The sequence below is a fragment of the Dendropsophus ebraccatus genome, chromosome 2, assembly GCF_027789765.1.
Source record: "Dendropsophus ebraccatus isolate aDenEbr1 chromosome 2, aDenEbr1.pat, whole genome shotgun sequence".
NCBI classification, from domain to species: Eukaryota; Metazoa; Chordata; class Amphibia; order Anura; family Hylidae; genus Dendropsophus; species Dendropsophus ebraccatus.
In genome coordinates this window covers 213,016,084-213,028,918 of record NC_091455.1, presented here as the reverse complement: position 1 = coordinate 213,028,918, position 12,835 = coordinate 213,016,084, and the positions used below count along the sequence as shown (strand labels likewise).

General features: G+C 44.1%; 1 protein-coding gene across 1 annotated transcript in view; it reads left to right on the top strand.

The window, feature by feature from the left end:
- The first annotated feature begins 4,047 nt into the window (after positions 1–4,047).
- FAM133B (family with sequence similarity 133 member B) overlaps positions 4,048–12,835 on the top strand; it is a 51,912-nt gene continuing 43,124 nt past the window's right edge. Inside the window, exons 1-2 of the mRNA XM_069959436.1 lie at positions 4,048–4,157; positions 4,292–4,317. The gene's annotated coding sequence lies outside the window, so the exon portion shown is untranslated. The remainder of the gene's footprint in view (positions 4,158–4,291; positions 4,318–12,835) is intronic.

The following is a 12,835-nucleotide window of genomic DNA, read 5'->3' as shown; positions in this document are numbered from 1 at the left end:
ATAGACCAACAAAACACAACAATCACTGAACTCAGGGAGAACAGTGAAAAATTCATTTCCAGTGAAAAATGAGTACTCCATTGGAATTTTTCACTGTTCTCCCTGAGTTCAGTGATTGTTTTGTTGGTCTATTTATCATTGCCCCAGTAGCCAGAATCCTGCTCCACACTGACGAGGGGCAAATACCCCAAAACTGTAGTCTTTGGATGGATGCCTAGCCTTGGTAACCCTTGTCTTATGTCGTTATACTCGCCACAGAGTTAGACTTTGACTTACAGGGGCCACCCTGGTGTTTCCCTATTTAGGTCCTAAAGCTCACAATAGAGTGAGGACCTGAGGGACTACGTATCAGGGTGGTTTGGTGCTTTCCCCACTAGGAGGCTTCCTTCTCTGGAGAGAGGGATATCTGGCTATTCCCGTGTTTTCAGACTTGTAACTGAGGCTCCACGGACCCCTTTTTTGCATATTCAAATTTTGTATGGGACAATCAATGGAGACTCGTAAATGAGTACTCCATTGGAATTTTTCACTGTTCTCCCTGAGTTCAGTGATTGTTGTGTTTTGTTGGTCTATTTACCATTGCCCCAGTAGCCAGAATCCTGCTCCACACTGACGAGGGGCAAATACCCCGAAACTGCAGTCTGTGGATGGATGCCTAGCCTTGGTAACCCTTGTCTTATGTCGTTATACTCGCCACAGAGTTAGACTTTGACTTACAGGGGCCACCCTGGTGTTTCCCTATTTAGGTCCCAAAGCTCGCAACAGAGTGAGGACCTGAGGGACTACGTATCAGGGTGGTTTGGTGCTCTCCCCACTAGGAGGCGCCCCTTGGCAATGGGCTTCCTTCTCTGGAGAGAGGGATATCTGGCTATTCCCGTGTTTTGAGACTCGTAACTGAGGCTCCACGGACCCCTTTTTTGCATATCTATCTATCTATCTATCTCCTATCTATTTATATTATCATCTATCTATCTATCTATCTATCTATCTCCTATCTATCATCTATCTATCTATCTATCTATCTATCTGTCTGTCTGTCTGTCTATCTAATCTCCTATCTATCTATTATCTATCTATCTATCTATCTATCTATCTATCTATCTGTCTATCTATCTATCTAATCTCCTATCTATCTATCTCCTATCTATCTATCTATCTAAATCAGAAGAATACCGCAGCACTCATGGGATAGAATTCAACACAACGTGTTTATTTCCCCAAAAATCCCGAGTGCTGCATTCATTCTGAATTTCTTATCTATCTATCATTCTGAATTTCTTATCTATCTATCATTCTGAATTTCTTATCTATCTATCTATCTATCTATCTATCTATCTATCTATCTATCTATCTCAGATGCGATTGGCTGAGCACAGTTATGCTCAGCCAATCGCGGGTAAGCAGCCAATGACGCGGCAGAGGGGGGCTGGCATCAGGGACGGCTGCAGCGATTCGGCCGGCCTCCCGAAGATTATGTCGTTGACAGAAGATCGGGGAGGGGGGTCGGCGTGCGTCAGTTATGTATGGTACACTACACTTCTGGGTCCATGTGCGTGGGTGGGGGAACACGGGGAAGGGGGCGATTCACATACATAACGTACATTACAAAGTTGTATAACTTTGTAATGTGTGTTATTTTGTGAATAATTTCATAGCGCCGCACTACCCCTTTAAGGCATGAGCCTTTTCTGTACCCGGCTCCTTGTGTCGGCTATTTAACCATTTAACATACCTCCCAACCGTCCCGGATTTCGCGGGACAGTCCCGTTTTCGGGGTGCTGTCCCGCGGTCCCGGAACGGCCCCCAGTGTCCCGCAATATATGTGGCCCCAGCGAAAAAAACAATAAACCAGTAACTCACCTGTCCTCCGGTCCCAGCAGCTCCTCTCCCGGCAGAGCGCGCACTCCCGTCATTCTCCGGGGCGGGCAGCGGAGTACAGAGTCACTGACAGTACCGGAAGTAATTCATATAGAGGCTGCAGGTCACTTCCGGCACAGTCAGTGACTCTGTACTCCGCTGCCCGCCCCGGAGGATGACGGGAGTGCGCGCTCTGCCGGGAGAGGAGCTGCTGGGACCGGAGGACAGGTGAGTTACTGGTTTATTGTTTTTTCCGCTGGGGCCACACTAATGGGGGGTATTGGCTACTATGTGGGGCATATATGGGGGGATTGGCTACTCTGTGGGGCGCTATATGGGGGATTGGCTACTATGTGGGGCACTATATGGGGGCATTGGCTACTATGTGGGGCACTATATGGGGGCATTGGCTACTATGTGGGGCACTATATGGGGGATTGGCTATGTGGGGCACTATATGGGGGATTGGCTACTATGTGGGGCACTATATGGGGGATTGGCTACTATGGGGCATATATGGGGGATGGGCTACTATGTGGGGCATATATGGGGGATTGGCTACTATGTGGGGCATATATGGGGGATTGGCTACTATGTGGGCATATATGGGGGATTGGCTACTATGTGGGGCACTATATGGGGGCATTGGCTACTATGTGGGCACTCTATGGGGGATTGGCTACTATGTGGGGCACTATATGGGGGGATTGGCTACTATGTGGGGCTCTATATGGGGGATTGGATAATATGTGGGGCACTATATGGGGCATTAGCTACTATGTGGGGCACTATGTGGGGATTGGCTACTATGTGGGGCACTATATGGGGATTGGCTACTATGTGGGGCACTATGTGGGGATTGGCTACTATGTGGGCACTATATGGGGGGATTGGCTACTATGTAGGGAACTATATGGGGGGATTGGCTACTATGTGGGGCACTATATGGGGGCATTGGCTACTATGTGGGGCACTATATGGGGGCATAGGCTACTATGTGGGGCTCTATATGGGGGCATTGGCTACTATGTGGGGCACTATATGGGGGCATTGGATACTATGTGGGGCACTATATGGGGGATTGGATTCTATGTGGGGGATTGGACACTATGTGGGGGATTGGACACTATGTGGGGCACTATGTGCGGGATTGGATACTATGTCGGGCATATATGGGGGCATTGGATACTATGTGGGGCATATATGGGGGCATTGGATACTATGTGGGGCACTATAATGGGGGATTGGATACTATATAGGGCATTTTTGGGGGGATTGGATACTATATAAGGCACTATTCAGTCAGCAGCATGTGGTGACTGTAGGGGAGTGGCTATGGAGGGTTGCTATGGGGGCGTGGCTATGGAGGGTTGCTATGGGGGCGTGGCTATGGAGGGTCGCTATGGGGGCGTGGCTATGGGGACCGCGGCGCACATGTCCCTCTTTGCTCTTTGCAAAAGTTGGGAGGTATGCATTTAATTGCCACTGTGAAAACAGACAGTGGCATGTAAGTGCTGTTAAAAAAACATCATTGGTGGCCCAGTAGGGGGGGGGGGGTGATCCGACATACTTACTAGCTGGGGCCTCAGCGACGCTCTGATGCTGTCCTTGGCTCGGTGATTGCTTCAGACTCCCTTCAGGGGCCTCCTGAAGTAATGGACTGCAGATAGAATAGATCAACGCACTATACATGGAGCAGTCATGTGATCACAGACATCATGTGACCCTTGGCATTATGGATGAATGATGGGACAATAAAAGTAATAATAATAATAATAATAATAATAATAATATGTAGTGGTATTATTATGGTTAGCCCATCAACATCCTCACTGTGGGGGAGATTGGTCAAACCCTGTGAAAATAAACAGTGAAGCAGTTGCCCATAGCAACCAATTATTTAAAGAAAACCTCTAAAAATTAAAGCTGACCTCTGCTCCCCTGCACAAGGTTTAATAAACCTTACAATGTCTATATAATAGTATATCTCTGCTCTCCCTGGCCTTGTCGTGCTGGAAATAAAAATAAAAAAAAAACAAGAAAGAACACTCAATTGTCTGTAGGTAATCCTGTCATGTTGTTAATAAAGTTAACTGTTAAAAAAAACCGCCACCAAACTGTCTCTAGGCAACCTTGTCATGTTGTTAATAAAGCTAGATGTTAAAAAAACACACACACAGAAACACACAGAGGAGACAGTGAGGAGAATAAGTGCAGCTTCTCCTCAGACATGAGGGGGAGGTTCTTATACACAGATTTATCTCTCCTCCTCCTCCTCCTCCTCCTCAGTACATTTACCTGTAAGATACCTGGACAGTGTGATCTGAACTCCAGCTCACATGACTGATGCCAGATATGGCCCATTCAGCTATCAATGGGATCCATGACTAAACTGGGCAGCACCATTAATTTATTTATTTTTTTTCCTAAACAGAGTCTTACCTCAGCAGAATAAAACAGGTAAGTGACCAAAACGTGAAATACATGTATATTGAAAAAAATATATGATTTGAAAGAAAAAAATTGGACAACCACTTAAACGTGTATGGAGTGGGCTCAGGACCACATTTCATGTAGTTTCCACAATGGTGTCCCTTGTCGGAGCCCCTACTTCACAGGTACCTCAGGTAGGGCTGGGCGATATGGCCAAAAAATAAAACCTCGATTTTTAAATTTTTTTGGACGATTCTCGATTTAAATCTCAAGGTTTTTTTTTCTTTTTTGCTAAATAAACAGAACATTTTTCTCCTTGCAGCATTAGATACTATTTTAGTGATGTTTCAGACAACAACTGTATTGCTTCCCAGTGTAACAGTGCTCCCCCTGTGCCCCCATGTAGTAGACAAGCCCCCTCTGTGCTCCTTATAGTAAAGGAGATCTTCTCTGTGCCTCTCTAGGTAGGGTGTAGTAGTGGAGGTATAGAGGATAAGGGGTGTAGTAGTACAGGTACAGATGAGGGATGTAGTAGTGGAGGTATAGAGGATTAGGGGTGTAGTAGTACAGGTACAGATGAGGGTGTAGTAGTGGAGGTATAGAGGATAAGGGGTGTAGTAGTACAGGTACAGATAAGGGATGTAGTAGTGGAGGTATAGAGGATTAGGGGTGTAGTAGTACAGGTACAGATGAGGGTGTAGTAGTGGAGGTATAGAGGATAAGGGGTGTAGTAGTACAGGTACAGATAAGGGATGTAGTAGTGGAGGTATAGAGGATAAGGGGTGTAGTAGTACAGGTACAGATAAGGGATGTAGTAGTGGAGGTATAGAGGATTAGGGGTGTAGTAGTACAGGTACAGATGAGGGTGTAGTAGTAAAGGTATAAATGAGGGGTGACTGGGGATGACTGAGAGTGACTGGGGCAGAATATAAGTGACTGGGGCAGGTGGGGGTGATTGGGGAAGACTGGGGGGGATTGGGGCAGGAGGACACATAACCCTCCTCCTCCTCTCACTCCCGCACACATGTTCCCCTCTTGGCCATACACAGTGGTCCCTGGTCTCTTGAGGAGGAGGACGCAGGGACTGCAGGATAAGGTGATCCTGTCGTTGTCATTACTGGAGCTGTACAGCAGGATTGGGGGTCTGCACTGCACCTCCTGATCCCCCTGTACAGCTCCAGGACCCACAGCAACGCAATCACCCTATTCTGCAGTCCCTCCTCCAGAGACCGGGGATCGGGCCACTATGTGTAAGGGGCAGGTCAGCAGCTGCTCTGTTAAGCGGCTGGAGGCCGCCAGCACTGCACTGCCCCCCCCTTCGGCTGCCTGCACACCCAACACTGCACCGCCCCCCTGCCCCACATCGCCAGCCCAGCTCACACCACTGGCCCCACACTACCCCTCTCTGGGCTTCCCAACGGCACCGCACAGTGCCACCCGCCCTGCACCTCACTGTGCTGCGCCACCTGCCCTGTACCTCACTGCACCGCACCTCACTGACCCTTGGCTTGTTGTCTTGTCTGCGGTATGTGTATTCACCTTTGGCATAGGAAGGGGACGTCGCCCAGTTGTCCGCTACTGCTTAGGGTAGGTGAGGCAAGTAGGTAAAAATTGCTTGGGGGTCTAACATGAGGGCCCCTTTCTCCTGGTTTTACAGCTGCGGCTGTAAAACTGCATTTACATTTTTGATGCATCTACTTGATTATATAAGAACTACTTTAGGTTTGATCATTATATTTTTTTTCTGAAAACATATGTAGTCTCAATAGGCTCATCAGTGGCACCTAGTTTAATGCCTTTATGGCAAATTTTAACCCCTTAACACCACAGGGGTACATTTACGCCCTCACTGCCTGGGCCTTAACGCAAGAGGACATAAATGTACGCCCTGGCGGGTTTCCGGGCTATGGAGCGGGCTCATGAGCTGAGCCCGCCCCATAGCGGGTGAGGACCGGCTGCTATCTGCAGCCAGGCTCTCACGCTCAATGGCGGGCGGCCTCGACCGCAGCGTTTAAGTATAAGTGACCGGAGCATCTCTGGTCACTTAGTGATCGGGACCCCTGCAGCGTGTCTTCGGGGGTCCTGTTCGCATTTCCTGACTGCAGGAGGTCTCTTACCTTCCTCCGTACAGTCCTCGGATCGGTCATCTGATTCTGTCTGTGGCAGGCTGAATCAGAAGATCACAGATAACACTGGTCCCTGCAAAGCTATGGCATAGCAGGGATCAGTGTTACTGATCCAATATATGAATCTGATAGTTCCCTAAGGGAACTATAAAAGTGTAAAAAGAAAAAATCATTAAAAGTTTTACAAAATGCCCCCAAGCCCCTCCCCCAATAAAAGTGAAAATCACCCCCCTTCCCATTTCCTACATAAAACACATAGAAAGTAATAACGTTAATTAACATATTATATACCGTAGCGTGCGTAATTGTCCGATCTATTAAAATAAAACAATACTATTCCCGCACAGTGAACGGCGTGAAAAAAAGTGCTAAAAAATGCAGAAATTGCCTTTTTTAATGCCATTTTTTTGTATAAAAAGCGATCAATACGTTTGATCTAGAAGAAAATGTTACTTATAAAAACTAGAGATCATGACGCAAAAAAATGACACCCCATACGACCCCGTAGGTGAAAAAATAAAAGCGCTATAAGAGTCACAATACGGCCATTTTAAATATGCCTATTTGCAAAAAAAAAATGTTTTACTGCTAATAAAAATAGTAAAACATTAGGAAACCTAGTAACCATGAATATCGCCGTGTTCAGACCGACCTATAGAATAAAGGAAAAATGCCAGTTTACTGTAAAGTGCATTACGTAAACATGGAGCCCCCAAAATTTGCGGAATCACATTCTTTGACCCAAGTTCACCCCATAAATGATATTTTGGGGGTTCCGTCATTCATTTTATGGCATACTGAAAGATGTCATTACAAAGTACACCTGGTCCTTAAAAAAGCAAGCCCTCACATGGCCCTGTAGGTGGAAAAATAAGAGTTATGGGTCTTAGAAGGCGAGGAGGAAAAAATGAAAACGTAAAAGTGACAATTAGCCCGGTCCTTAAGGTCATTTTCGGCTCTGTCCTTAAGGGGTTAAAGAAACTATAGTTTTTGGCACTGACATGGACATGCCCTCCACATGGCTGGGCTATGTGGATGACATCTTCAAGCTTTGGAAAAACAATGAGGCTTCCTAATTCTATTTGATGATTGTCTTAATGCTAGCCATGATAGTATAAAATCTTATCTAACTTATGAAAATTAAAATATTTTAAGCATTTTTATTATGGTGCATTGGATTTAAAACTACACTTTATATAAATCCGACAGACTGAAACAGTATGTTGGTTAGGGATATACTAATTTAGAAGCTGAGAAAGTAAGAAATGAAGTAGCATAACATACTAGGGAGAAAATTAAAAGAACATTATGTAAAAGGGAAAACAAAAATAACCATGTTATGTATATAGGTACATATAATAAGCATTTATTGCTGGGCAAACAAACAATATGCAAATATTGGAATGTCCTGAAACATAGAATATACTGAAATATGGAAGTGTGTTTCGGGATACACCTATGTTTGTTAACAAGATAAGAAGATCAATAGAAGATAAGCTTATCAGCAGTCATATAGCAATAAAAACCAACCTAGTTGGCAACCTTTTTTTTTTTTATCTGTACAAAGAAAAGACACCCATGCTTGCCTTTCATGTACATTGCAATGGAATAATAAATGGAGAGCACCGCCCAAAAGATGTGCTAAAACGCTGCCTGATCAAGTCGTCTGAGCGTTCAGTAGTGAAACAATACGTTCTCAACAGCTGCAGAAACTCTGCAAAACAGAGCCTAGGTATTACCCACTTGTGTAGCATAGAAAGAGCTCACAGAATGGATTCCTATGCAAAACCAAAAAGGCACAACTCAGCACTCTTAATTGCTTGAGGCAAGTAACCATGAGATACTTAGGGCCTTATTCCACCGGACGATTATCGTTCGCATAATCGTTAACAGTAAACGATCCAAACGACCACTATTACGAAAGACCTGAACTCGTTCACCCATTTACATGGAAAGATAATCGTTACTTATGATCGTTCTTGCGGTCGTCTTGTCGTCGCTATTGCATTCGTCACTACTGCGAACGACCGAATGACTACTTATTCAATGCGAATGATTTGCGAAGGAGCAACGATAAAAATAGGTCCAGGTCTTATTAAACGATAAACGATTTCTCATTCGATCGTAAGTCGTTAACTTCTATTTAAACGAACGATTATCGTTTAGAGTCAAACGATTTAACGATAATCTGAACGATAATCGGCCGGTGGAATAGGGCCCTTAGGCGTCAATGACAAGGAGGAGATTCTTTGAGCATTCAGAGCTCATACCGCTCCCTTATTGATACAGGGATTTAAAGTTATCTTATTTGCAGATTACTCCCCTGAAGTGACACGCCAACGCAACATGTTCAGTCCTATCTGCACTGTTTTATTTAAAAGAAGCATAAAATTCCATCTTCAATAACCAGTAATCCTTAAAGTTCAACTACCTGATGGGAACTTCCAAACCCTTTGTACCCCTGAAGATGCCAATGCCTTCTTCCACACTACAACTTACCGGGACTAAATGAAGAGGTTGCTTCTTCTATGAACCTTACACCCTCGCAAGATACCATCAATCCAGAAAAGAAATGCAGGAGACAGCAGGCTGACAAACCCGACCCCTTCTCAGCCCCCTACTATGCCACCTAAGGAGCAATGCTCCCACCACAAGGCTAACTGACTTTCTACTGAAAGACTGATCTTTACATTCCCATAAGCTATGCACATATCTATATCTGGTGAGAGACTTGATTCCTTGATTGAAAAGAAGGGAAACAGGGGGCGCTTCCTCGTGTAGTGAAGAGTGGCCAGGTGGATGGAAAGAAAATCTGACAGGGATCCACTCACCTGGATAGGTTGTGCGAATATTAGGCACAACTCTAAATGCAGCATGAAGGGGTGTACTCCGCAGCTATACTGGGGGACATCACCACCGACGGTGGGAAAGACAAATGCAGATGTGTAGTCAACCGACTACAGGACCGAAGACCAAATCCACACCAGAATACGATGAGCGCAGGAGTATACACAATTTACACACGGCGGTGCAACCAGAAGTTATCCAAAAGTAGATGGCGTAATAAGTCAATGTTCTTTTATTGCAACGCGTTTCGGCCCTATATTATCCAACATGGCCCATGTTGGATAATATAGGGCCGAAACGCGTTGCAATAAAAGAACATTGACTTATTACGCCATCTACTTTTGGATAACTTCTGGTTGCACCGCCGTGTGTAAATTGTGTATACTCCTGCGCTCATCGTATTCTGGTGTGGATTTGGTCTTCGGTCCTGTAGTCGGTTGACTACACATCTGCATTTGATTCCTTGATTGGTATACGTTCCTGGTGTATAATATAAGTAGTTTACTATGTAATGCCTTTATTGTTTGGTTATTATTGGCACAGCTCCATCACTGGAAAGTTCTCTGGGAACACCTCTGCTAGTGAGAGCATTGTAAATCCACGACAGTTACATGAATATAATAGTGCTTCTTTGCCCTTAATACCAACATACATAATATGCGAGTAGTTATGTGGAAAGTAAAGGGGCTACATTTTCCGCATAAATGTATGATGATTCTAAGTTGAAAGCTGATATCACTTTACTGCAGGAAACTCATCTAGCAGAGGAGGACTTTCACAGAATGAGAAAACTATGTGTGGGGGAGGTTTTTGGCTCATCGGCTGTGGAGAGGAAGATGGGGGTCCTTGATCCATAGACGTCTTTTATGTAAAATCTTAAATTGTAGCTCGGATCAGAAAGGGAGCCTACATCACATGAGTTTAGAAACTCCCAGTGGGACCTTAAGTGTATATTATATATATATAATGCCCCCATACTGAACAACATGCCTTTTACTCTTTTACTTTTAGAGGTCTCCCTTTTAATTGATCACAATACTCTAAAACTGAAGATGGAACATCTCCTGGATTCACCAATACTCTATATAAATCTAGTTCCTTTCACCGCTGTTGGGAAGAGCTGGATAGGTTGACCCTTGAAGACGGACACATCCTGCAGAAAGAGCATTTTCAACATACCCATTTCTCCTGGTCTAGGATAGACAATATCTTTGTATCTCTCTGTCTGTACCTAAAGGTGATGGAAACCTCTAAAGAGGACTAAAGAGTTACAGTATATCAGACCATTTTACTGTCTCCTTGATGCTTTCAGAAACTTACCCAAGGGGAACTGACTACTTTTGGCACTTCCCAACAACACTCTCCAAGGACGAATCTTTTGCCGAACTTCTCAACCATCGGTGGTTGGAATATACCATCACTAACGCTGAGCACAAAGCAGATCACAAGCTTTTCTGGGACACAGTGAAGGCTGTCCTTTGAGTTAAAATTAATTTGTATCTAACTGGTATGAAGAAAAAGATTGCCTCTCAATATAAAAAGGCGAGTGAGAAATTACGTGCTGCGTACACTAACTTTCTGATGGACTGACTGACTCACCTTTTGCCTCCAGACGGAAGCCTGGTCCATTGCAAGTTAGTTTGATGATTAATTGTTGAGAAAGGACCAATTTGTTCAATTTTAATTTAAAGCCCTTACCCAATGCTTTGGAAACATAGCAGGGAAATTATTAGCAAATCTAGCAAAGGGATGCAAACCTGCTCAATTTATCCAAAAGATCCGCTGGGAGGACATACATCATCTTACCAACCCTAAACAGATTAAAGTATACAGTATCTAGGCCAGTACTACTTGCAGCTATACAGCTCCAATTTCCCTTCTACAAATTAGCTACAAATTTTAAATGTGCCTATTTCTGCGACCACTGTTATTGAGACATTTTGTCGCCATAAAGAATTTGAAGACTTTACGAATAAGTTTTATAAGTTTTATAAGACTTTACGAATAAGTTTTATAAACTCCTCCAAGAACAAGTCACTGATACACTTACAGAACTCTTTAACGGTGCTGTTGGAAATAGCAGCCTTCCTCCCATATATATCTTATTTATTTTATTTATTATCTAATTTTAAAACCAGGGAAGGATCCTCTTTTAACAGGCTGGTACAGACCTATTCCCTTAATTAACGTTGACTCTAAAATTGTTTCCAAAATAATGGCCGTAAGTTTAGCCACTATCCTCCCATCTTTGGTCTCTTTAAAACACGTAGGGTTTGTTAAGGGCAGATCTGCCATTACCAATATCAGAATGATTATTGCTGTTCTTGTTTTGGAACCAAGCCTTGACCTGGCAAACAAAGTCAGTTCATATAAGGATACCGTAGGCCCTTACGAGGCATTATTCCAAACTGGTATACCAGTAGTGACGGACCCCCCCAGGCCAATACAGTATAATGAAAACAGCTTGCTACTCCCCAGTCAAGTCTTGTGTAATGTACCACACTCCCTTTCTTGAGCTGCCCTCGATTGCAAAACAACGTGAAGGGTGTATTTTCTCATAATCTACAGATGGATGCCTTGTTTTTGGTTACTAGATTCTGGATTTAGATTTGGTTTTTACAATACTTTGTAAGCAAATGTAGCTTAAAGGGGTTGGCCACTTTATAGTAAAATAGGTCAGTACAAAGTATTAGTAAGTATGCTCAATGTACATACTGACAGCAGTTCTCCCTGTGTACCTCATAGAGCTAAAATCAGACTCCCCTTCACCAGGCTGGGCTGCCCTGCACATTTACGAATGTTCCTATCTCTGCTTTTGGAACATTTTTATTATCCATTGTTACTTTTCTTATCATTTGCAAGTGATTTTTTTTGGTAGTATGCTATAAAATATTGATTAAAAAAATACAATTACAAAAAAACTAAGAAGAATGGTCTGTGAGTAAAGTTTTTCACATGCCTAAAGGGGTTGTCTGGCATTTTGGTATTTTTTTATATACTGCTGCTGGTGCATATAAAGCAATAAACTTACTATGCTTACTTCTCTGTGCTCTCCAATGTCCTCTCCTGGGGTCGCCGATGTCCCCCGCTGACTGCAGAGCCTCCTATCCCGAGACAAGCTTACTCAGCCAGTTACTGACTGATACGGGACAGCCCTGTGCCGAGTGATTGGCTCAGCACGCTGTCACTCCTGAGATAAGTTTGTCTTGAAAGTGGAGGCTCTGCAGTCAGCAGGGGACACTGGCAACACCAGAAGAGGAGGCAAGTCTGCATCCATACTGCAGCTGAGCATAGGAAAAGCAGACACAGAGATTGAGTTTGTGATGTGGTAAGCAGGGGGAAATGCCATATACTAAATGATAGAATGGCCAGATAGTCCTGCTTCCCATGTACACACACAGGACAGCCCATTTTAAAAAGACACCTGAAATTACACTAAAATTTCAACTGAATGCGTTGTCTCTCCTGTCCTCCCCATGCACAGGAATGTTCCTGTGTTCTCTATGGGGAGGAGTAAGCCACAGACTGATATTCCTTCACACCTGACCCTATCTCCACTCCCATACACTGTA